This window comes from Urocitellus parryii, chromosome 7, assembly GCF_045843805.1.
Source record: "Urocitellus parryii isolate mUroPar1 chromosome 7, mUroPar1.hap1, whole genome shotgun sequence".
Classification (NCBI taxonomy): Eukaryota; Metazoa; Chordata; class Mammalia; order Rodentia; family Sciuridae; genus Urocitellus; species Urocitellus parryii.
This window is the reverse complement of record NC_135537.1, coordinates 164,165,937-164,190,913: the sequence shown is the minus strand read 5'-3', so window position 1 is coordinate 164,190,913 and position 24,977 is coordinate 164,165,937. Positions and strand designations below refer to the sequence as shown.

Sequence of the window (24,977 nt, the reverse complement as noted above, 5' to 3'; positions counted from 1 at the left end):
GATTCGGTGCCCAGGGCTTGGGTTCTTCCCTGGTTATTACGGAGGGAGGAGCACTAAGCCCTTGGAACAGCCAACACAGGGGCGTACCCAGTCTTCTTTTGACTCCGCCCTTTCTCTTAGAGGCTCTTTTTATTGGTTCGTGGGTGGGGTTTCGGATGTACAGCCATGCTCTGGGGCCTCTGGGTGGCCGAGCAAGCTGGCCGTCTCATGAATTATGCATGAGGCGTGTCTTGGCTAGGCAGGGGCTGGGTGGGGATTGGCTGGAGGGTCTGTAATTCAGCGGTTTCCGGAGCTGCGGCGGAGTAGACGGGGAGGGGGAGCCTGGGGTTCCGACGTCGCAGCGGAGGGAAGGAGCCCCAACCGGATCCTTGACGAGCACCCCAGCTCGGCTTTGCCCCTCTGCGTCGCCTAGGAGAGGCCCGGCGGCCCGAGGGAGTCCGGCCACCCGCACCCGACGCGAGCGCAGCCCCGGCCTGTCGGGCCTCACAGCTGGAGAAACAGGTGAAGGGGGCGAAGGGTGGGGCCGCGTCCCCCGACGGCCGGCCGGCCTGGGGACCCTGGGGGGCGCCGCAGGGGCTGCGAGCCTTCGGGAGTGTTTTGGGGGGTAGTTGCGAATCGACGCTTCAGTGGAGCTGGCGGGATATGAGAAGACACCGAGGGTCGCCCTGAAGGGACAACTCCCTGGGATGACAGGAGCGGTCTCGGAAGAGAAGGGGGCACTGGAAGGAAGTTTCGGACTTGGGGGAAAGGGGATAAGCGGAGGAAGAGTGGGAATGAGCTCGAGGGGGCAGAATTATGGAGAGAGGGCGTACTAGTGTTGGGGTGGCTGGAGAGAGCGACAGCCCCCCGACTTCCTGCTCCCTGGGGCTTTGGGGACGTTCGGGGCACGGGAGCGACTGTCACGCCGGCGGTGTGTGTGTGGGGGGCGCGTGTTGGAAAGAGCCTCTTCCCTGCCTCGCCCGCTCAGCGCTTCCTCCGCCTTGCCCTGCTCCTGCTCTTTCGGAAGCCAGCTGTGCCTCTCCTGAGGTGGGAATAGGTATACCCCTATAGCCTCACGGGCTGGCTGGTTTGGGGTAGGATTATTGAATAAGAATCAAGTTTCTTGTAGGGAAACTGAAAGACTTGTACTCTGTAAATCCTTCCCCATCCCCATCCTTTTCTAGGTTAAGCCATGCATCTCCCCACCTTGTAAAAATATAAAATAAGACAAATCCCCGGTCAGGCCCGTTCTAGAGAGCAATAAACCTCTTTCCTCCTTGACATTGTTCTTTTATAAACACCAGGTAAACTCGACTAGAAGATAAATAATTGAGCCATTGCGTTTACTGGATTGTGGTGTTGCTTAATTGCTTGGGACAGAATGAACCAATCAAGAGTGGGAGTTTTCTGTCTCAGAGCCAAGATCTTGGGTAAATGCAGAATAGAGGGAAACAAAGACAGGCTGGCCTTGGCCAAGCCCGGTGTGCCAACTTTACCTGTTGAGGGGTGTGGTTGCACTTAAATTAGCAAAATTCAAACTCTCACCCAAGTTGCTTTTTTCACATTTAGTACATATCACTCTGTAATATTAAGTGGGTGGTGTTGGCGAAACCAGTGGTTAGTCTTTTTTTTTTTTTTAATTTAACTTTATTTTTAATGGTATTGGGATTGAACCCTGGCCTTCACATATTAGGCAAGCACTCTACCACTAGGCTACATCCCCATCCATTTACTTTATTTTGAGACATGGTTTTGCTAAGTTGCCCAGGCTGTCCCTGAGCTTGGGATCTTTTTACCTCACCCTCCCAAGTAGTTGGAATACAGTCTTTTTTTTTTTTTCCCTTGTTAAACATGTAGATAGTGTGTACCTGCTGTTTTTTTTAATATCTAAATGGTTTATTTATTCTGTGTATGGATTGTGAATTTTTAGCTGGCTGTTCTGATGAAGCATTGGTTTGAAAAAAAAATCAAAGCAGTAAATCTCACATTTTTACATGAGGAGTTAGACTGTGTTATGACTTGATTCAGTCACTTTTCTGTTATATTTTATATTAAATATGTCTGTGTTCTCTGAGTCAACATGTTTGTTTCCTTATTACATGTGCCAGACTGAAGTATTTGTTGAATTTTTGCTCAGACATTTGCATAGTGGGATGGGATGAAGAAATTTGGGGAAAAAAATGTTGGAGTGTTGATCTTAGTCCATTTGTTAGCATATACTCCACAAAGAACCATTAGCAAATTCATGAATCTTTTATCTATCTATCTATTTATCTATCTATCTATGTAGTTGATTTGGGAAGAATAACCATGGTTATGACTTACTCATAAAGGATTTTTGAGGTAGGTAGTTCACCTAATATTAATTCCTTTTTGAAGATAAGGAAATTGAGGCCAAAGGGACAAGACACTTGCCCAAGGTAATAGTACCATAGTGCTGAAACTTGTGCCTTCTATATATCTTGTGTTCTTTTGACTGTCGATACTTAAATATTGAGTCTTAATTTAGAGCCAGTATAGGCCCTACTGAGAAAAGTGTCAGTGAATTTCTTACATATGTCTGCACAATGAGATCCCACCAGTAGGCTGAAGGACTCCAAGGGAGATATATGCTCAATAAATAGGTGAAAAAAAAAGTTGTACAAATAGGACTGGCTTAGGTCATTCTGCTTCTAACTTGGGAAGAAATTAAATTTTTTTGTCAGCATAATTTGCCATCAGAATTTAGCTACTTGCTAATGGAGATGTTTAGGCAAGTTTTAGGTAAAGGGAAGTTATGACCTAAATGTCATTTCAACCAGAGTACCTTGTGGCTTGATCAGTGGTCATTTGTGTCTTCAGAAAGTTGCTTTTTCCTTCCTGTCTGTGTGTGTCATGACATTCAGACGGGGCAGAAGTGGTGAACATCACTGTAGATGCCTGAGTCCAGCACCTTTTTGCTGATATTTTCTGATAAACTGGCATGTACATAAGCAAATATTTACTTTTGCCAATTTCATGAGAGTTGCTATGAAAAATAAGATGTGTCTTGTGTACAGAATTTCCAGTCTACTGGGGTGATTTGATGAATGTTTTTTTTTTTTTTTAATATTTATTTTTCAGTTCTCAGCAGACACAACATCTTTGTTTGTATGTGGTGCTGAGGATCGAACCCGGGTCACACGCATGCCAGGCAAGCGCGCTACCGCCTGAGCCACATCCCCAGCCCCTTGATGAATGTTTTAACCATAGAATGCAGCAGGTTGGTGTTACCAAAGAGATATTGAGGCATTACGCCTGTGCTGTCCAATAGGTAGCTATTATATACAAAAGAACATATAGTACAGATCTAGAACATTTCCATTGTCTTAGAAAGTTACAGGTCTTAAGAGTAATGAAGGGCTGGGATGTGGCTCAAGCGGTAGCACACTTGCCTGGCATGCCTGTGGCCTGGGTTCGATCCTCAGCACCACATACAAACAAAGATGTTGTGTCCACTGAGAACTAAAAAATAAATATTAAAATTCTCTCTCTCTCTCTCTTAAAAAAAAAAAAAAGAGTAATGAAAGGTTACAAGATTTGGAGTTGTCTAGGTAGTCTTTCTTGCCAAAGGAGAGATTGAACTGGGTCCCAAATAATGGGTATAAAGACCAAGGGGTGACAAGGTATGGGGATATAACATAAAATCTTGAGAATTTGGGAAGGTAAATGGGCTTTGAATACAAGACCAAGGAATTGCAACTCTGTCCTTCTGGAGGGAAGGTTTTAAAAAATTTTGAGGCCAAAATTTAGGGTTATAGAGTACCTCCTGTGTCAGGCACATGCCTGGTGCTCTAATTTGTACAAAGTAATTCAGTAATTCAGTGCATATGCCCTCTGCTCTAGGGGAGTTGTCACTTGAGTCTGACCGTACACATGGGGCCACCATTCAAAGAGAAGTGAAAAAAGCCTAGAGTGTTTTAAGTGCAGAAGTATTTTTTTTGAGGATTTTTGATTGGCTACATATCATTCCCCACACCTTCTCTGTCCCAGGACTCTAACTCAGGGCCTCACACATGCTAGACAAATGCTCTACCTCTGATCCACACCTTGAGCTCCACTAATCACATTTTATATCTTTTATACTTAATTTTTTTTTAGTTGAACATAGACAACAATACCTTTGTTTCACTTAATTATTTTATGTGGTGCTGAGGATCAAACCCAGTGCCCCATGTGTGCAAGGCAATTGCTATACCACTAAGCTACAACCTCAGCCCCCTTAATTTTTTTTTTTACTGTAACTTTTGGGTAACTTATTTTTAAAATCACCTAAATAGTACTTGAGGGACATCCCCAAATCCTGAAGAACTCTCTGGTGTTCTGAAACAGTCTCTGAGGGGCTGGGGACATAGCTCAGTTGGTAGAGTGCTTGCCTTACATGCACAAGGCTCTGAGTTCAATCCCCAGCACCAAAAAAAAAAAAAAAAAAAAAAAAAGAGGAAAAAGAAAAAAATCAACTGAAATAATCTCTGTAAGATATGGCAGGATAACATAGCTGAGTTATCTCTGACTTTGTTGACTGTGGTGAAAAGAATTTATACATATATACTTGTTGCTGGTGACCTTGGCTTACTCTGGTGCACTGTAATCAGGCTGGCCAGATGGTATTTGGTGGTCCATTGTTTGAAATGCTTCCAATATTTAAAATGAACAGTATTTGGAAGAATGAATTTCTATATGGCCAGTTCTCATTTATTGTGTTAGGATTATCACAGTTATTAATTCAGATCAGCAATCATATACACTGAAAGCCAATTATTGTGCTAAGCAGAATCCAAGGAGAATGAGAAATCATCCTTGTTTTCATTGAACTAGAAATGTTGTGGAGACCAGGGGGTGTGCTTTGTGGGTTTGGATTTAGGGCAAGGGACATGACAGAGTAGTGGTTCAAGACTCAGGCACTGGAATCAAATAGATCTGGGATCAGGTCTTAGGTCTGCTGCTGCCTAATCAGAATCTGAGCCTTAGTTTTCTTATCTGTAAAAGAAGATGCTAAGAGTACCTTTCTTGTAGGTATTATTGAAGATTCAATAAAAAAAGATAAAAATCCTAAGCACTATGCTAGTATATGGTAAGAGCTCTGTAAGTCTAAATTCCTATTAAATGTGCAAGAAAAGAGATCAGTTCTCTTAATGATTGAGAGAAAGGCTTTATTACAGAGGGGCTTTAGTAGGTATGAACACCTGAATAGGGTTTTGTAGGATGAATGGAGATTCTGACAAAGTTGAGTTGTAAACAGTTGCATTCAAGGCTGAAAGAACATGAGTGTGCAGAGGCTTAAAACAGCATACTGTATTCAGGTAGCTATAAGTGGAAGTTCTTAATTTAGGAGAACTAAACTGAGGGGAAAGGAGGCTACAGAGTTACACGTCTCTGGTTCCTTCCCAATAATGGAGTTTAAATGTCATTAAAATAAGTTGTTTTGTCCATTTTACAAAGTAATACAGGATATTATAAAAAATTAAATTTATTATTATACCTATAATTTGGTATGTTTCTCCAGATTTTTTTCAGCTTTATTTATTTGTCAGTTTATCTTGGACATGTTTATTGAAAATTCATTTTAAGAGTCTAACAAAAGAATAATAAGGAAAGCAAATCTATTCCCAAAAGAAAATAATGTTTGAATTATCTGGCTTTCCCTCTGCTAGCCCCATCTGTAGGAATAAATGACTTGTGCAGTGGTCCACACCTGTAATCCAGCAACTCAGGAGACTGGGGCAGAAGGATCACAAGTTTGAGGCAGCTTGTCACAAAATAAAAAAGAAAAAGGTCTGGAGATGTAGCTCAGTGGTAGTGTACCTCTGGGTTTATTCCCCAGTACCATAAGAAAAAAAAAAAAGAATAAATAACTTTACTAATCACTGAACATTCACCTCACCTTCCACTTAAATTGCATCAGCAGAGGAACTTATATTTTGAGCTTTCCTAAAAAGGTAAACTATTGTTGTAGTGTTTAGACACTTGGGCAGTGTGTTTGAGGGTTTCCTGGTCTATAGTTACTATAGGAGTTAAAAGAGTGGACTGTGAGACCTTGGACTTTAATCCCAGATCCACCACCTCTTAGACCTTGGGCCAAGTGCTTCAACTTCTTTGGGTTTGTTTCTGTATCCACAATCTAGATACCAGGTCCACTGATAGAATAGTTGTGAGGATTAAGTAAGATAATTCATATACCATAAAGTACTTTGTGTAGTGCCTGGGAAATAGCTAACACTCAATCCTAATAATTGCTATTATTAAAAACTGCAGTATCTAACTACAGAGTTGGGTAAGTTATGATTCATGGTAGTCATTAATGACCCAAAGGAAAGAAAGAGTAATTGGGAGATTCTAAGCTACTGGGAAAAAAACAAAATGAATAGGGACTGGGGATTTACACTGTGGTAGAGGAGACCGAGGCCTTCATGTAAAAGGTATAGACATGGCAAACTGTAAATTCCTGTTTACACAAAGTCCCTTGTGATAAGTCTCTTTGCATTCTCCAAAAGCTTTGATTACATCCTATTTAATATTCAACACATTAAAAGTTGATTACCACTTAGGAATAGTCCCTTGGGGTTTTTCTTGACACAAAAAGTACAGATAATATTGAAGGTTTGAAAGGTTAGAGGAGTGATTAGTGTTTCTCAGAAAAAAGTCAATCAGAAGAACTTTATTTTGGGTCAGGCTGGGAAAATGAGACAACTTTTGTTTTTTTGGTGGTGATGAGGATTTGAACTCAGGCCCTTTTACATGCTGGGCTAGCACTCTGAGACCTGAGCTATATCCTTAGGCAGCCCAATGTTTTGTTTTTGAGACAGAAAAACAGTTTTTGTTTTTCTCTGTGTTAACCAGGCTTCCAACTTCTGTGTTCAACTGATCCTCCTGCCTGTCCCTGAGTAGCTAGAGCTATAGGCCTGAGCCACTGCACCTGGCTGTTATATCATTTAGTTTGGGGGTGAGTAGGCATCCCAGGTGGTATGGATGATCTGTTTGAATCTGGGAGCTGATTTGATGTGCACTACTCAGCTGAATTAGCTGTCCCTTCACATTTATATGTGTGTGTTTGTGTGTTCCATGAGTCAGTGTGTATGAGGGTGTGTATGTATGTAATTGTGGTTAATCAGAGGTGTACAGCTTTATTTTCCTGTCCTTGCAACTTTCCTTTGCAAATTAATCAGTATTCAAAACAACCTTGCAGATAAGAACAACCACTTGGCTTCTCCATAAAATAGATTTTTCTCACCCCAATTCTCTAATTTTGGACAGGAGAAGACAGAAAGGAAAAGGCTACCCAGTTGTTTCTTGGCCAAATGTGGGGCAGGAGGAAGCCAGCAGGGTTTGAAAGAGAAAGTAAAACTTCTGGTAAATAATGGCTTCCCTATTGTGGAGGAGGAGTGTAAATTATTAGGGGGATGTTTGGGTAGTTTTTGTAGACGCCATTTCTGAAAACTGATTTGGATTAGCGAAGGTGAGCCTAATTTAGGAAAACCCTGCCCGCCTGTGTCAAACATCTGTTTTCCCGTTTTGTTGATTGATTGCATTAGTTTGTGGTATCTTGACCTCTTGGTGTGATCGAATTTGAGACTGAACTTGAGCACTTGCTTGGGTGAAAGTTTCTTAAAATTTATGTCTTTCTCATCTTTTCTACTGTTAATTTTGTTTTACTTTTCAACAAGCACTGTTTTTCTGGCAGAATCTAAAAGCATTAGACTTTTCTTTCATTATCCCTGCTGCCCCAAATGTAATCCTCAAAACCTCAAAACCCAGATGCTAGCTGTGTAATTACCTCTCCTGTAAACCGAAGTGCAATATTGCATCAAGTTAGCATTAAAATAGTCAGCCTTTGAAAATTTTTTCTACTTGTGGTTCAGGCACAATAAATATTTAATCTCAGACTGATTTTCCTCTGACAAATCAGTTTTGCATTGTATGTGGGCTTTTTTAAAAAAATCAATATATTTAGGGAAAGCAAATTTACTGAAACAATCAAAATTAAACATAATTAGGATGGTAACTCTTTTATGATGCATATGGGCAGGTGGGATAATTGAAGTGTTCTAGAGCCAATATCAATACCTATTCTTGGTTCTGTGTGTTATTGTCTAGTTCCATTAGAGTGAAATATACAATGTGAATTCATGTATCAGGCCAGGTTCTGTATAGGCGTACACTGTAAGAGAATAGAAACCTGTGGAAGCTTTAGCATCCTAATTACTATATTGGAGATTCTTAGGTTCCTAGAGCCGGCTAAGATTCCTGTTTCTAGTACCAGAATGTCCATAGTTGGGGAAACTGTATGTGTGACTGGGACAGGGGTTATATGGAAACTCTTTGTTTTATGCTCAGTTTTGCTCTGAACCTAAAAGTGTTCTAAAAAATTAAGTTTATTCATTAAAGAAATATTTCTGTGTCTGCAGAAATAGCTGAGCTGCCCTGGGTTAGAAGTACCCAATATGGAGCTGGAGTTATAGCTCAGTGCTTAGCAGCACAAGGTTCCATACCCAGCACCCAAAACAAACAAAAAAACAAAAGCCAAACAAAACCCTCAAAAAAAAAAAAAAAACCCAAACACAAAACAATTTTCATAATATAGATATTTGCATTTTTAACTTAATTGACATTTGCACATATACCAGTAGACATTATATTCAATTCACTCAGGAAAAAAATACTGGTTTTGTTTAAGGATATCCTTGATGAAACAACATGCAGTATTAAATTCATGGTCTGTCGACCCTTGAGGACATGTCTTTGATATTCTGTAATGAACTGGGAGGCACAACCTAAAACACTGCTCTATACTAAAGTATGATGGCTGTCTCAAGGAAAAGCACTTTTTTTCAGGGAGTGGTACTGGGAATTGAACTCAGGGGCACTCAACCACTGAGTCACATCCCCAACCCTATATTGTATTTTATTTAGAGACAGGGTCTCACTGAGTTGCTTAGCACCTTGCTTTTTTGCTGAGGCTGGCTTTGAACTTTCGATCCTCCTATCTTAGCCTCCAGAGTCGCTGGGATTACAGGCATGCACCACTGTGCCCGGCAAGGAAAAGCACTTCTGATTTGAGTTGTGATTTCAATAGTTTGCTTTTTTCATGAAATACTATTTTTACTTGAAAGAATAACTGAGAGGCGAGCTGGGATATTGGCAGATATTTTCTTAAAAATGAAAGAAAGGAAGCTGTCTGTTTAAGGAAAACAACTGCCAATATCTGTAACCAATGATAAAATTTGGGTTTTAGAGTAAAAATCAAAATTTGAGAAAACTTATATTCACTACTGTGAGTTTGACAGCTTCCCAAAACTAATGAAAATGATTTTTTTTCCTAATTGAAAAATTTTTTTTTAATTGGTGGTACCTGGGGGGTGGGAGAAAGCATTCTACCATTAAGTTGTTACTTTCCCAGTCCTTTTTATTTTTTATGTTGAGACAGGGCCTCACTAAGTTGACCAGGCTGGCCTTGAAAATCTTCCTGCCTCAGCATCCCAAGTAATTAGGATTAAAGGTGTGCACCATCACACCCAGTCTGAATGTCATTTTTTAGTGTTAACAAAAGCGATTTTGGGGGATGGTGTATAATGAAATGTCAGCATTTGAAAGCCTGCCTGAATATCTCTGAAATGTTTTCAAAATGTCTAATGCATGATATTATAAAATCATACATGGCAGACCTTGTGTTCAAAATGCAAGGTAGACTAGTGGATCTTAATGTAATTGAATATGAGAAGTGTATTGACATGGTCTCAGATTCCACATTGCAACTGACTTTAAGGAACTGTCAATCATTCATTTTTGGTATAGTATTAAAGAAGAATATTCAGAATGATCTGAAAAGACAGAAATTCCTCCATGTTCCAAATAGTATATCTGTATGAAATCAAATTTTTCTCAAGTACTTCAACCAAGACAACATATTGCCACAGACTGAATGCAAGCAGTTATGAGAATCCAGCTGTTTTCTATTAAGCCAGATATTAGATACCCATAATTTTCAATAATACTACTTTTCTTTTACTAAGGTTTTGAAAATTTAGTTATTTTTCATAAAAATGTTATTTATACTAGCATGCAATAAGTTTATTGTTTTTAAAGAATGAATTAATAAATATTTTTAAATTTTGTCAATTTTAATTGTTAAACCATAGTTTCTAAGAGATATTTTCTAATACCTATTTATGGATACTATATGCATTCTTTTTTTTTTTTTTTTTTTTTTTGGTGATGCTGGGGAGGATTGAACCCAGGGCCATGTGCATTCAAGGCAAGCACTCTACCAACTGAGCTATATCCCCAGCCCCTTATATGCATTCTTTTTTAAGAATATTTTTTAGTTGTCAATGGATCTTTTATTTTATTTATTTATATGTGGTGCTGAGGATCGAACCCAGGGCCTCACTATGCCAGGCAAGAGCTTTACCACTGAGCCACATCCCTATTTTGTATTTTATTTAGAGACACGGTCTCATTTAGTTGCTTAGTGCCTTGCTTTTTTGCTGAGGCTGGCTTTGAGCTCACGATCCCCCTGCCTCAGCCTCCAGAGCTGCTGGGATTACAGGTGTGCACCACTGCACCCAGCTAATTTTTAAATTTTGAGACAGCATCTCACCAAGTGGCTCAGGGTCTGCTGAGTTGCTAAGGTTGTCCTCAAATTTGCCTTAGCCTGCCTCAGTTTCCCTCTTCCTGGTGCATGCCTATAATCATAGCAACTGGGGAGGCTGAGGCGGAAGATTACAAGTTTGAGGCCAGCCTAGGTAATTTAGTGAGACCATGTCTAAAAAATAAAAATTAAAATAAATAAATAAGTAAATACATAAATAAAAAGAGACTGGGGATGTAGCTTAGTGGGAGAGTGTCCCTGGTTTTCAATCTTAAGTACCTGGGGAATGAGGCATTGTCTTATAAATTTTATAAGAAGTGTTGATTTATTTCAGACATGTCTTAATAAAGTTAACTTTAATTTGTTACATGCAACATGAGTAAAGTTCTCATTTTCTTTTTATAATTGTGTAACAAATTTTAAAAAAGAAATTTACTTGTCAGAGATCTTACAGCAGAGATAAGACTTAAAAACAGATAATTAGCCTAGCCCTGGAGTTTGAAGGCTCAAGTTGTTCTGGCTTGAGTTAACCATTATCTGTATATGTCACTTAACCTTTCTGACCTTATCTGTAAAATGGGAATGATACTTATTGATAGGGATTGTGGCATTATCTTGGTCCCCTCAAGGTGTCCTCTGACTAATTGGACATCCAATGTGAATTGGCGCTTCAGGTTAGTTCTGTATGGGTGTGACTTTTAGAATTTAGATCTCAGAAACTGGAATAATGTTTAATTTATTCATTCTTTTTTCAAAGTGTGCATTTTTCTAAGTTATGACCAATCCTCACTTAACATTGTTGAATTATAATTTCATTTAAAAAAAATTCTTAGTGGATTGGGAATATAGCTCAGTTGGTAGAGTGCTTGCCTCACATGTACAAGGCCCTGGGTTCAATCCTCAGTACCACAAAAATAAATAAAACAAAATAAAGTACAATAAAATAAAACAAAATGTTCTTAGTACTGGGGATTGAATCAAGAGTCTCACACATGTGCTCCATGTCTTTTTGTGGCTTAGCTCATCTCTTTTCATTGCTGTAAACATTCATGCATAATATATACGCATAAATTTTCAACTCCTCCAGGTAAATACCAAAGGAGCACAATTGCTGGATCATATGGTAAAAGTATGTTTGGTTTTATAAGAAATTGTCAACTCATGTTCCAAAGTGACTGTACCATTTTGTATTCCAAATTGCAATGAATGAGAATTCCTGTTACTCCGTATCCTCACCAGCATTTAACGTCATTAAAGTTTTGGATTTTAGCTGTTTTAATAGATGTATAGTAGTATCTCCTTATTGTTTTAATATGCAATTTCCAATGGCATTTGATGTTGAGCATCTTTTCATTCTGTGTCATCTGTGTATTCTCTCTCTCTTTAAAAGAATTTAAATATATATATATATATTAGTTGCCAATGGACCTTTATTTTATTTATTTATATGTAGTGCTGAGAATCGAACACAGGGCCTCAGCCATGCTAGGCAAGTGCTCTATCACTGAGCTACAACCTCAGCCTCTACATATTCTCTTTGAGGTGTCTGTTCAGATCTTTTTTTTTTTCCCCCCTGTATTGGGGATTAAGCACAGGGGCACTCGACCACTAAGCTACATCCCCAGCCCTATTTTGTATTTTATTTAGAGACAGGGTCTCACTGAATTGCTTAGTGCCTCATTTTTTTTGCTGAGGCTGGCTTTGAACTTGCAATTCTCCTGCCTCAGCCTCCGTTGCTGGGATTACAGGCATGCACCACTGTGGCGCCCGGCTGTTCAGATATTTTGCCCAGTTTTTCCTTTTTATTTTAGTGTACTGGTAATTGAATCCAGGGGCACTCTATATTGAACTATATTCCCAGCTCTTTTAAAATTATATTTTTTAGGGCTGGGGTTATGGCTCAGTGGTAGAGTGCTTGCCTACTGTGTGTGAGGCACTGGGTTTGATCTTCAGCACCAATGAAAATAAATACATAAAGTAAAGGTATTGTGTTCATCTACAACTAAAGAAAACAAACAAATATTTTTTTTTAAAGAAAGAGAGAGAGTGAGAGTGTTTTTTTTTAATATTTATTTTTTAATTTTCAGCGGACACAACATTTTGTTTGTATGTGGTGCTGAGGATTGAACCCAGGCCACACGCATGCCAGGCGAGCGCCCTACTGCTTGAGCCACATCCCCAGCCCTACAGTTTCCTTTATTGGTCATCTTTCTCTTCCTGATCTCAAAATATTGAAGTACCTCAGGCCTCTTTCTCTCTGGGTCTCTTTCCTTCTGTTTCCCCATATTCTCTCTCAAGGTGATCTCACCCATGACTTTGGCCTTTACTCTGATAAAGCTTTAACCACCCTGATGACCACCAGATGCTTGGGCATCTCTGGGCTCCCAGCTCCTGCATCCCACTGCTTACTGGACTTTTCCCCGTGGATACCTTGTAGTTGCCTTCTGTTTATCTTGTCCAAAATATGACTCTTTAGCTTTCTGTCCACAAGCTTGTCCTTAGATGTTCTCCTCATCTAATTTCTCCATCCAAGTAAAGGGTAGTTCATTGTCTACCCCATTATACAAACCCCAAATCTAAGGTCATTCTTAATTCATTCTCTTCTCTCATAACTTCTGCTTCCATTCAAAACTTCAGCAAGTCCTGTTGGATCTACCTCTAGAGTTTTCTCAAATCTCTTTACTTTTCTTTTCTTGACTTCTGTTTCCCCTCTATGTAGACTAGATGGATACCCTGAAAACCCTCTGATAACAAAACATCTAGAAATGCTGGAAAAGATGAAGTCTTCAGAATCAAAAACAAGCTTGAGCTGGGCATGGTGGTTCATACCTGTTAGTGGCTTTGGAATCTGAGGAAGGAGGATCACAAATTCAAAGCCAACCTCGGCAATTTAGCTGGGCCCTAAACAATTTAGTGAGACCCTGTCTCAAAAGAAAAAAAAAAAAAAAGGGCTGGGGATGTGGTTCAGTGGTTAAGTGCCTCGGGATTCAATTCCTGGTACTCACAAAACAAAATTAAAAAAACATGATCTCACCAAAGACAGGAGTAGAAGCCAGCCTGTAATGGTAGGGGTTAGGGTGCCTGTGTGGCACTTATCTATGTCCATCACCAAGGATTTTTAGTTTAATAGTTACTCTAAGGGCTGGGGAATAGCTCAGTGCTTATCTAGCATGCAGGAGACCCTGGTTTAATCCACTGTAGAAAGAAAGAAAGAAAGGAGTAGAGAAAGGAAGGAAGGAAGAAAGCAAGCAAGCAAGCAAGCAAGCAGCCACTCTGGGCAGGAAATAAGGCCTTAGTCTTGATGAGTATTTGGAAATGTCCTAAAAAAAGCTGGGCAGGTTGGTACATTCCTAGAATCCCAGAGGCTGGGGAAGCTGAGGCAGGAAGATTGCAAATTTGAAGCTAACCTCAGCAATTTAGGGAGAACTTGTCTCAAAATGAAAAGTAAAAAGAGCCAGGGATGTGGCAGAGTGCCATTGGGTTTGATCCCTAGTACAGGGGCGGAAAAAGCCTAAGAGTAGAGGCCTCTCATTTCAAAGTTTGAATTTTTACTATTGTTTTGGCCCTGGAAACTCCAAGGTGAGATTTAACAGAAATATGTGTGTTTTCACTAGATGTGGTGACACACGCCTGTAATCTCAGCAACTTGGCAGGCTGAGGCAGGGGGATCACAGTTTGAGGCCCACCTGGGCAATTTAGTGAAACCTTGTTTCAAAATAAGGAATAAAAATGGCCAGGGGGTGGGGCTGGGGTTGTGGCTCAGTGGTATAGTGCTGCCTAGCATGTATAGGGCACTGGGTCTCAGCATCACGTATAAATTAAAAAAAAAGATCCATTGGCAACTAAAATAATATTTAAAAATTAAAAAAAAAATAGCTAGGGGTGTAGCTCTGTGGTAGAATGCCCCTCAGTTAAATCCCTAATGCCCCTCTACATGAGAGTTTTCCTGTAGGATTGAGAACAAGCATTTATTTCCTAGAAGAAGCCTTCCCTATCTGAAGTATGTCATCTTGACCCCAGTCACTATCCTGTCATCTTTACTGCTCTTATCACAGATGGTCATTGCCTGACTAGTTTACCTTTGTCTTCTCTATCTCTGTGAGGGCAGAGACCTGTCTCTTGTTCACCATCTCTGTCCTGCCCTTGAGAACAGAGTAGTTTTTGTTTTTGTTTTTGTTTTCTTTAAGGGTGAATAGATAAATGGGTAAATGAGTTGGTAAAGGAGGTTCCTTCTGAGGGATGATAAAAAGATACTACCTTTTGTGGGCGGGATTGAACCCTGGGGCACTCAACAGCTAAGCTACATCCCTAGCCCTTTTTTATTGAGACAAATTATCCTTAAATTGTTCAGATTGACATTGAATTTGCTCTTCTCCTACCTCAGACTTCTGAGTCACTGGGGTCACAGAGTGAGGTGTGGGTCACATGACCAGTGCTACCTATTTTTGGAATTTTTAAAAAGATATTTATTTTTTAGTTATAGGTGGACACAATATCTTTATTTTATTTTTATGTGGTGCTGAGGATGAACCTAGTGCCTCAGGCATGGTAGGCGAGCACTGTACCTCTGAGCCACAACCCCAGCCCTAGAATTTTATTTTGATACTAAGCATTTCACTTAAAAATAATGTTAACTTTTATCAAAACAGTACATATAAGTAATTTAAAAATCAAAGAATGCTGAAATGCTTATGTTGAAAACAGTCTGTGATCGTAGTGGCTTAGAAGGCTCAGGCAGGAGGGTCTCATGTTCAAGGCTAGCTTGAGCAACTTAGCAAGACCATGTCTCAAAATAGAATAAAAAGGGTTTGGGATATAACTGAGAGGTAGAGTATTTCTGGTTTCAGTCCTCTGAAGTAGTAGTAGTAGTAGTAGTAGTAGTAGTAAATAAAGAAAACATCTGTCTCGTCTCATTCCATTGCACGTTCAACTCTGTTTCCCAGAGGCAGCCCTGAAACACTTTTGAAATTTTTCTTCTGCTTCTAGGTGACGTGACGTTTATACTGCTATTTTTTTTTTTTTTTTTTGGTATTGGGGATTGAATCCAGGGGCACTTTACCACTGAGCTGCTATATATCCCCTGCCATTTTTATTTTTTATTTTGGGACAGGGTCTTACAAAGTTGCTTAGGGCCTTGCTAATTTGCTGAAGCTGGCTTCAAACTTGTGATTCTCCTGCCTTGGCCTCCTGAGTCAGAGGTTTATAGCAATTATGTAGTTGCTGGGATTATAGGCGTGTGCCGCCACACCTGCTATACTGGTATTTTTGATATGTCAAATTTTAGACTCCTTTGAACTTCCTATTATGATCATTGAAGCTCACAACATAAGCATCATAATTTTTAATTAAAACACTGAATAGTGCATTTTATTGATTAAATTCTGTTCTAATATAAACCAAGCATGATTTTGTTCCTTTTCACACATATATATTTATTTTATCTGGAGTTAGTATTTTTATTTTTATTTATTTATTTTTTTTAGAGAATTTTTAAATATTTATTTATTTTTAGTTTTCGGCAGACACAACATCTTTGTTTGTATGTGGTGCTGAGGATCGAACCCAGGCCGCACGCATGCCAGGCGAGCACGCTACCGCTTGAGCCACATCCCCAGCCCCAGTATTTTTATTTTTAAAAATTGGTTTAGTTTTCTTATGCCTATAGCTAACTTTCTCCATATGGTTCCAGCAGGTCTCCTAAGGGCTTGGCATTTGACTTTAAACACTGAAACACATTGATAATACATCATTCGTGATTTTCTTGATGACCTCTTATTCTCCCTGCCCCTAAGTCCTTCCAAGATCTGGGTCACCTTTTGTCACTCTCCTGTGCCTGACTTTCTTCATCTCTTTCTAGCTTTGCTGCCCGTGTGGTGAGGCACATAATCTACTAACACACTAGCAAGGACAGGTGGGTGGAAACAAAATTTTTGGAGTTGTTGGTATCTGAAATATCTGTGTTCTCTCTCCACACCTGAATGATCATTTGGGTGGGTGCTGAGTTTAGCTCATTTTGGAAGGCATTGTTCACACAGTTTGCAACAGGGGTCCACTTCATGCTTTGAATATAACACTTGCTGCTGTGCCACCATGGTTTATTTTATAACTGACATGTTTTCTTCCTTCCTCTTCTCCCTCTCTCCCTCCCTAACCATGGGGGCAAGCAAGATTAACCAGGCTGTTATCTGTCCTTTGGCTCATGGACCACACGAATGAAGGAATCCAGTCTTCTTGGCTGGACCTGGACATCTAGGCTGTCTCTCAAGGCTACAAATGAATTGATACCTGACAGGGCACCGTTAGAGTGCAGCCTTTGTATCCCCTGTTTAAAAGCCCACTGTTCCCCGTAGCATTTAGAAATCATAGCCTCTGGGAGTCCCACGTGTATTCTCTTTTGCTAGCAAAACAATAAAACTTCTTTTTTCCTTTTTCTCAAAACCTTGTCCTTGTTATTGGATTGATATTTGTGACAAGTACTGAACTTTTGGAATCAGGTTGGCTTTAAATCCTTTAGTATTTGTGTTGAAAGTCTGGTGCTGTTGTGATTTCTGATCCTCCCTAATTTCTCTGGAAGTCGGTCCAACTTCTGTTTTCCCACTGTTCTGAAATGTCACAGGATAGACCTTCGTGTGGATCTGTTTTCATTCATTGGGCTGAGTGTATGAGATGATTCCCTTTCAGTCAGAAAGGGAAATTCTTATTTCTTTGAGATGTCTTCTTGCCATTGTTCTCCTTTTTGTTCTGAGAATCCTCTTGGTCAGATAATGGTTCTTCTGGACAGATCATCTCAGGGTGGTTGGTTTGTGCTCTCCTCCCCTATTGCCTTCTCTTTTCCCATTCTTCTTCTTGTTGACTTCCTTGGCTCTGTCTTTCAAACCATGTATTTAATTTTTTTTTTTTTTTTTTTTTTGTTCTGGGAATTGAGTTCAGGGATACTCTACCTCTGAGTTACACCTTACCACCCCCACTGCTTTAAAAATTATTTTTTTTCATTTTATTTATTTTTATTTGGTGCTAAGAATCGAACCCAGGGCCTCACATGTGCTAGGCGAGGGCTCTACCGCTGAGCCACAACTCCATCCCTCACCATGGTCTTTTAAATTTGACATAGTCTTTAATTTCTGACATAGAGTCCTACTAAGTTGGCAGGCTGGCCTCAAACTTGCAATCCTCCTGTCTTAACCTCTTGAGTAATTGGGATTATAGGTGTGTGCCAATCTGCCTGGTCTATTCAGTTTTTAATTCTGGTTGTCATTTCCACTTTTAAGAGTTCTTTTCCCCACTTGCCATTTTAATTTTCACCTTGATCCTATTTCTGTTTAATGGGTATAATTTACCTCTCTGAGGATATTTTTTATAGTTTCATGAAGTTTTTGTCTATTTTTTATATTCTCTGATTACTGAGTTCCTCTTTTCTTCTTTCCTTTTCCTTTCTCTTCTTTTTAAGAATGGACCCAGGGCCTCATGCATGTTAGGCAAGTGTTCTACCTCTTTGCTTGAGTTCCTCTCTATTTTTCATGTTGGAGATTTCTTCAAAAGTGTAGTTGTTCTTGGTTTTGTTTACTAAAAGGTTGAATGGTCAATGTGCTTGTTGAACAAGGTTTGTTGTAGGCAGAGCTTTACTGTGGAGGGGGGCTTCAGCTGCCAGGTTCTAGAAGTTGATGTGTGTAGACTGTCGCCTAATCTCTGTGTTTTAGTTTTGTGACTGTCTTGCCCTCATCTGTGCATGGTGTCCCCAAGTTACTTGGCTTTCTTTAGACAATAAGTATACTGTCTTCTGCCGAGTTTGAAGAGAGGTAGTTATCTGGGGAAATGAAATTTTCTTTATACAGATTTTTCCACCCATCTTCCTGTTTTCAGCTGATACATTTGTCCTAGCCTTCAACCATATCTACCACCTCCAACTTGAAGCTTTGGGGGTTTACACAGTGAGCTCAGAGCTCTTTTCTGCAAACACTTTCAGTTTCCTCAGCGTGCTAGGTCAGTTACCATCCCTATACTTTCTGGATTCTAGAATTTCATTGACATCTTTTGTCCACTGTCATTGCACATTCTTTGTCCTTGTGAGTTTATATCCACTGCCTCTGCTTTTCTTTGTAGGGTTTTGGGTTATGCTTAACCAGGAAATGTGTGTCCTGTTCTCCGGAGAAGTCCTTGTTTGCACTTGCTATTCCCTCTACTTAGACTGACCACCCCTTCCTCTCCAGAATGACCTGTCTGTAGAACCATGATGCTTCATAAAATATATGCCTTCTGTTGTAGCACCTAGCTCATTTTCATGCAATTATCTTGTTATATGTATGCCTTTCTTTTAAAACAGTATCCAGTATCTTCTTTGACAGTGGGGACTTGATTACACAACCCGTAGGAGCACCTTATTATTTTGGAGTTGTGTTCCATGAATGCCTTCCAGAGTGTGCATTCTTGTCCTGGTGGACACCTTGGTAGATGTCCTGAATTCTCCACCTCTGTGTTCCTCAGTTTAGCAAAGAACTTGGTAAAGAGGCACTCAAATATTCAGTGAACCAGTGACCCTCTATGGATGGCCTAAATGTCATAGATTGGCAAGAAAACCTCTGAGAAATTATGCATTTGGTTCTTTGCATTTTTTATCTCCTGAGGTCACAATATTTTGATTTTTTTTTTCTTAATGCCAGCAAGAACACATTTCAGGAGAATAACAATAGTGATGCCATTTTCCTGACTGGATAAATGATTTTCTCTGTAATTAGACCTTTTATTTTTTTCCTTCTCTAGGTACACTTTTCCAGTTGTAGAGTTAGAGGCTTGATGTACTTCCTGCCTCTTAAGTTAGGGGAAAACAGCCTAGACTAAAAGCTGAGAGGTTGGCTTTTGGATGTATCTGTGTTCACATCACTAGTCTGTATCCAAATCTATAAAATGAGGAGATTGGATTTTTTAATACCTTCATTTTATTTATTTATATGTGGTGCTGAGGATTAAACCCAGGGCCTCGCACGTGCCAGGCAAGCATTCTGCCGCTGAGCCACAACCCCAGCCTGAGGAGGAGGTTGGATTTTCTGTATTTTTAAAAAAATGTTGACGGACCTTTGTTTTATTCATTAATTTATATGCAGAGCTCAGAATTGAACCCAGTGCCTCACACATGCTAGGCAAGTGTTCTACCACTGAGCCACCCTCAGCCCCATGGATTGTCTGTATTTTAAGAGCTGGTAAAAACAACAAAAATTCTGGGCCTGGTGGTGCATGCCTATAATCCTAGTGGCTCAGGAGGCTGAGGCAGAAGGATCACAAGTTCAAAGCCAGCCTCAGCAACTTAGCAAGGCCCCAAGCAACTTAATGAGATCCTGTCCCAAAGTGAAAAATAAAAAGGGCTGGGGATGTGGCTCAATGGTTAAGTGCTCTGAGTTCAATCCCTGGTACCAAAGAAACAATAACAAAAATGCTTTTTTTATTGAGTTGGAGTTCACATTTCTTGAGGATAAAGCATTTGAAAGAAGACAGTGGAGATAGAGATTTACTATGGACTGTAGGTTCAATCTTAGATCTATCACTTTGGGATGATTTCTAATCTTACTTATCCACATGGTGTTATTTTATGAGCTCTTTTACTTCAGTGAAATATTTAGTTATGGTCTTATTTCTTAAGATTCTCAAGTACTACCAATAGACACTTGCCACGAAGTAACCTTTTGTGGACAATGAGGGGTGCTTAAGTCTTATCACTGTACCTTAAAGAGAAACAACTCTATAAGAATTTAACATTATAGGAAAAATCTTATGCTTAAACTTTTTTCTTTTGAAGCTTATATTTTAGTATAAATCCTTTACTGGGAAACTTTACCACTTAAAGTATATTTTCATAAATTATTGTATTTATTAGCTTCTGCTTAAGAATGACCAGTTTATGCCTTTATATGAATTAGCTTCTTATGCTACTCTAGTCTTCTCAATGCTAAAAACATATAACAGATTTTTTTTTTTTTTTTTTTTTTTTTTGGTGGTGCTGGGGATTGAATCCAGGACCTTGTGCATGCAAGGCAAGCACTCTATCAACTGAGCCATATCTCCAGCCCTATAACAAATTTTTTAAAAACATATTTAAGGCTAGGGATGTAGCTCAGTTGGTACAGTGCTTGCCTTGCATGTACAAGGCCTTGTGTTCAATCCCTAGCACCAAACAAACAAACAACAAAAAAATTAATTTTTATTAATTTATTCAACAAATATTTGAGCATTCCAGTTTGCTGGGCAAATAGCAGTGAACTGAAGAAAGTCTTTGTTCTTATGAACCATGAGTTTCTAGCTGGTGATAATGGAAGGAGACAAGCTAAAAAGAAGTACACAGTTGGCCCTAGCACTCTTCTGAATCCTTGTGAACAGAGTGATGGTGGGCAGCTCCTGTAGCCTACCCCCAGGCTCCAGATCCTCAGTGTCTCCGCGGTCATTGTTTGAGCTTTGCTTGAATCCTGTTCAGGTACCATGTAGTTAGGCCTAGGATTGTGTCTGCACTGAGCATGTACAGATTCTTTTCCTAATGTTACATTTTATTAAGTATTTTAAGTCATGTAGAGGTAATTTAAAGTGTTTGGGAAGTTATGCATAGGTAATATGCAAATACTATGGCATTTTTCCTAAGGGACTTGAACATCCACGGGATCTTGTCTTAGAACCAATCTCTGGCAGATACTGGAAGACAACTATATTTGCATATTGAAGGAGGATGAGTATTGTGAAGACAAATTCATCAGGGGAGATGTGCTGTAGTAAATTGTGGCCTGTCTATGGACAGTGGTACAGAGACTCTAATGAAGTGAGGGTGTGAACTTTCCAGGTTGAAAGAAGAATAAGTATAAAAGGCTAGAGGGGTGAGGGTGAAAGCATATAGACCATCAGGAGTTTGGTCTAGCCTTCTAGGGAAGAGATGCTGGTAGCTCAGACTAAGGTTGTAGTGGTAATGGAAGGAGACAAGTTAAAAAGAAATACACAGTCGTTACCCAGGCCAGCCTCAAACTTGTGCTTCCATTCTAGGAATCCTTAGAAGGTAGAGCCAACGGGTTTGTTCATGGGTTTGTTCATGGACTGGGTGTGGAGGGAGGGAGGGATGGATGGAGCAGAGAAGGTTAGGAGGAGAGAGGCTGGAGTCAAGGCTTATCTCAATATGTGTAGCCTGAGCATGTGCAAGGATGGAGTTGTCACTTGCTAATATGGGAAGAGTAGAGGGGAAGCAGGCCAGGAGAAGTTTTTAACAAAGGCTGGTTTGAGTTGCTTTTTTGATATCCAAGCGAAGATGTTGAGGAGGCCACTGGATATAGGAATCATGTTCATGAAAGAAAATGGGCTGTAAATTTGGGAACTGTCAGTGTATGATGACAGTTTTTTTTTTTAATATTTTATTTTTTTAAGAGAGAGAGAGAGAGAGAGAGAGAATTTTTAAATATTTATTCTGTAGTTTTCGGCAGACACAACATCTTTGTTGGTATGTGGTGCTGAGGATCGAACCCGGGCCGCATGCATGCCAGGTGAGCGCGCTACCGCTTGAGCCACATCCCCAGCCCCCTTTTTTTTTTTTAAAGTACTGAGGATTGAACCCGGGGTGCTTTGCCACTGAGCTACATCCCCAATCCTTTTTTAAATTCTGAGACAGAATCTCACTAAGTTACCCTGGTCAGCCTCAAACTTGCAATCCTCCTGCTTCAGCTTCCTGGGTCCCTGGAATTACAGTGCGTGCCACTGCATTAGGCTTTTACATAGCATTTTAAAGTAGTGGATGCTTTTGTGACTTTTTATTTGGTCTTTGGCCAAGGATAATAGTACCAAAAGGCTTTTTCCAGCAATTTGTCTTTTTCCTCTCTTTGGTTGCCTTCAAGCTGTGAAATCTTGAATGATGATTTGTTTGCCTGACCTATGATTATTTCTCAGAGGCTACATTGCTGCTTATTGAGTAGTATTGGGGATGAATCCAGCGGCCCTTTACCATTGATATACACTCCCACTCCCAGCCCTATTCTCAAAAGTAAAATCTTTTTTGGGGGTTGCTGGGGATTGAACCTGGGGGCTCTCTCCCACTGAACCACATCCCCAGCCCTTTTTATTTATTATTTTGAGACAGAGCCTCACTAAGTTGCTGAGGGTCTTTCTAAATTTGAGGCTACCCTTGAATGTAATAGTTGTACTTGTAGTAGTAATTCACTCCAGTGGGTAATGAATTAACTACATATTTTTAAATTAATTAACTACATATTTTTTGAGGCTGGGAAGGTGGCAAGACATACTAGTAGGCAAAAGCTGAGACTTTTCCAATCCTCATGGACCTTGGAGTACTGCAGGGTGCTTGCCACTCCAGTAACAGAGGCCCAGCGATGGTGTTAGAAGGAAGGCATCCTTCGAAGACCTGTGGCAGGAAGGAGCTTGGTGTCTCTGAGGAGCTGAAATAAGAGCAGAGTGAGGGCCAGGAACAGCCAGCAAGCAGTGGCAGCTGAGAGAGGGGCAAGGCCAGCTAGGCCATTGGTCATTTTAATAATGCTTACAGATGTACTGAGTGCCAGCCATGTCCTAAGAACTTTGCATTAACTCAGTCAGTTACTACAATGATTCTGCCTGTGAATGTGATTTTCACCCCCTTTTTTCCAGATGAGAAAATGGAAGCACAAAGAGCATAAATAACTGGCAGTAGGTTGCATACTAGTGATGGAGTCAGGATTCAAATTCAGGCAGTATGGCTCCAGTATCCACACTATCCTTCCTTCATAGGATATATATCATACACACACACACACACACACACACACACACACACACACATTTTTTTTTTTTTCAGCCTAAGAACAATGCTTGGTGGGGTTTTAAGCAGGGGAGTGGCAAGATCATGTTTACACGCTGAAAAGGTCTCTCCAACCACACTGTGGAAAAAGGCCTGGAGGGATGCAGGCAGATGTGCCAGACCATTAAAGCTCTGGTGCTGGCCCAGGTGTATTTTGGCTCTTAGGTTTCTGGTTGATTTTCTTTCAACTTGACTCCTTTCCTGAGAGGGAAAGGAAAGGCAGGGTTCATTAGTGAATTGGAATACAAACCCTGGATGTTTGGTCTTTTTGGTTAAATATCAACTTTCTTTTACTACCGCATTTATTCTTGGTTGCAGCAACCCTAATATCTTGAAGGAATCGAGACTGGTTGTACTTTATAGACTAAACAGTGTTCAGAGGCCATCTAGCCCTGTTGCCCTCTTTGTGTTGAGATTACTGCTGTGACATTTCTCCAGTGAGCATTTAACCTTCATTTGGACACCATATGTAACAGGAAACTGGAAGATTGTCCCTTAATTCTCCCTTTCTCAGACTTACCTTCCCCTTCAGTCACCAAGCCTGGTCATCCCTACTTTTTTTTTTTTTTTTTTTTTTGGTATTGGGCATTGAACCCAGGAGTGCTTAACCACTGAGTCACATCCCCAGCCCTTTTAATTTTGTATTTTGAGACAGGGTCTCACTGAATTGATTAGAGCCTCACTAAGTTGCTAAACTGGCTTTGAACGTTTTCTCCTCCTGCCTCAGCCTCTGGAGTCACTGAGATTGCAAGTGTGTGCCACCGCAACCGACATCCCTACTGTTTCAGTTATCTCCAGAAAATGTCTACCTCAAAATATTTCCTACTATCTTTCACCTTGATTATTGCAGCCTGAGGTATCTTTCTGAAATGTAAATGGAGCTGTCATTTGTGCTTAAAACTTTTCAGACTTCTCCATTGGAAGGAAGTTCAGATTTCTTTTTTTTTTTTTTTTTTTATTTTATTTATTATTTCTTTTTAGTTATCGGTGGACACAACATCTTTGTTTGGTATGTGGTGCTGGGGATCGAACCCGGGCCGCACGCATGCCAGGCGAGCGCGCTACCGCTTGAGCCACATCCCCAGCCCGGAAGTTCAGATTTCTTAGTGTGGCTTTAAGAGAGCCTTCTCCAAACCTCATCTCATGCCATAGTCTTTTTGTACAGTCTGTATAGAGTTCTGCTTTGTTACAGCTGCCTAGACCCTATCCCTGAAGGTTACTACTCCATAGATTTAGGCTAAGAACCAGCATCTGTCTTTTCAGAACTCCTCAGGTGATTCTGATGTGTATCCAGAGTTAAGCCCTGATCTCTGCTCTGATCCCAAGCTTTTCATTTGGACTGCACATCAGTTAACATCATCTGAAGAACCTTTAAATTGCAAAACCCGATTCTCACTCTCAGAGATTCAGATTTGGCTTCTGCTTTTAGTTCCCAAACTTTTAATCAATCGGTGTCTCTCCCTCCCTCCTTCTCTTTCTCTCTCCCCTCCCCGCTCCCCCCCGACATCATTTGTTGATATTGACCCCTGTAATTCTAGGTGGAACCTCTGTATACACTCCAAGGGGCAGAAATGAGAAGTGGATGTT

At 40.2% G+C, this 24,977-nt stretch overlaps 1 protein-coding gene across 4 annotated transcripts in view; it reads left to right on the top strand.

Annotated features, from left to right (window-relative positions):
* The first annotated feature begins 251 nt into the window (after window positions 1–251).
* Window positions 252–24,977, top strand: part of Stat3 (signal transducer and activator of transcription 3) — a 58,101-nt gene continuing 33,375 nt past the window's right edge. For all 4 annotated transcript variants that reach the window (XM_026386749.2, XM_026386747.2, XM_026386748.2 and 1 more), the window contains exon 1: window positions 252–501. The gene's annotated coding sequence lies outside the window, so the exon portion shown is untranslated. The remainder of the gene's footprint in view (window positions 502–24,977) is intronic.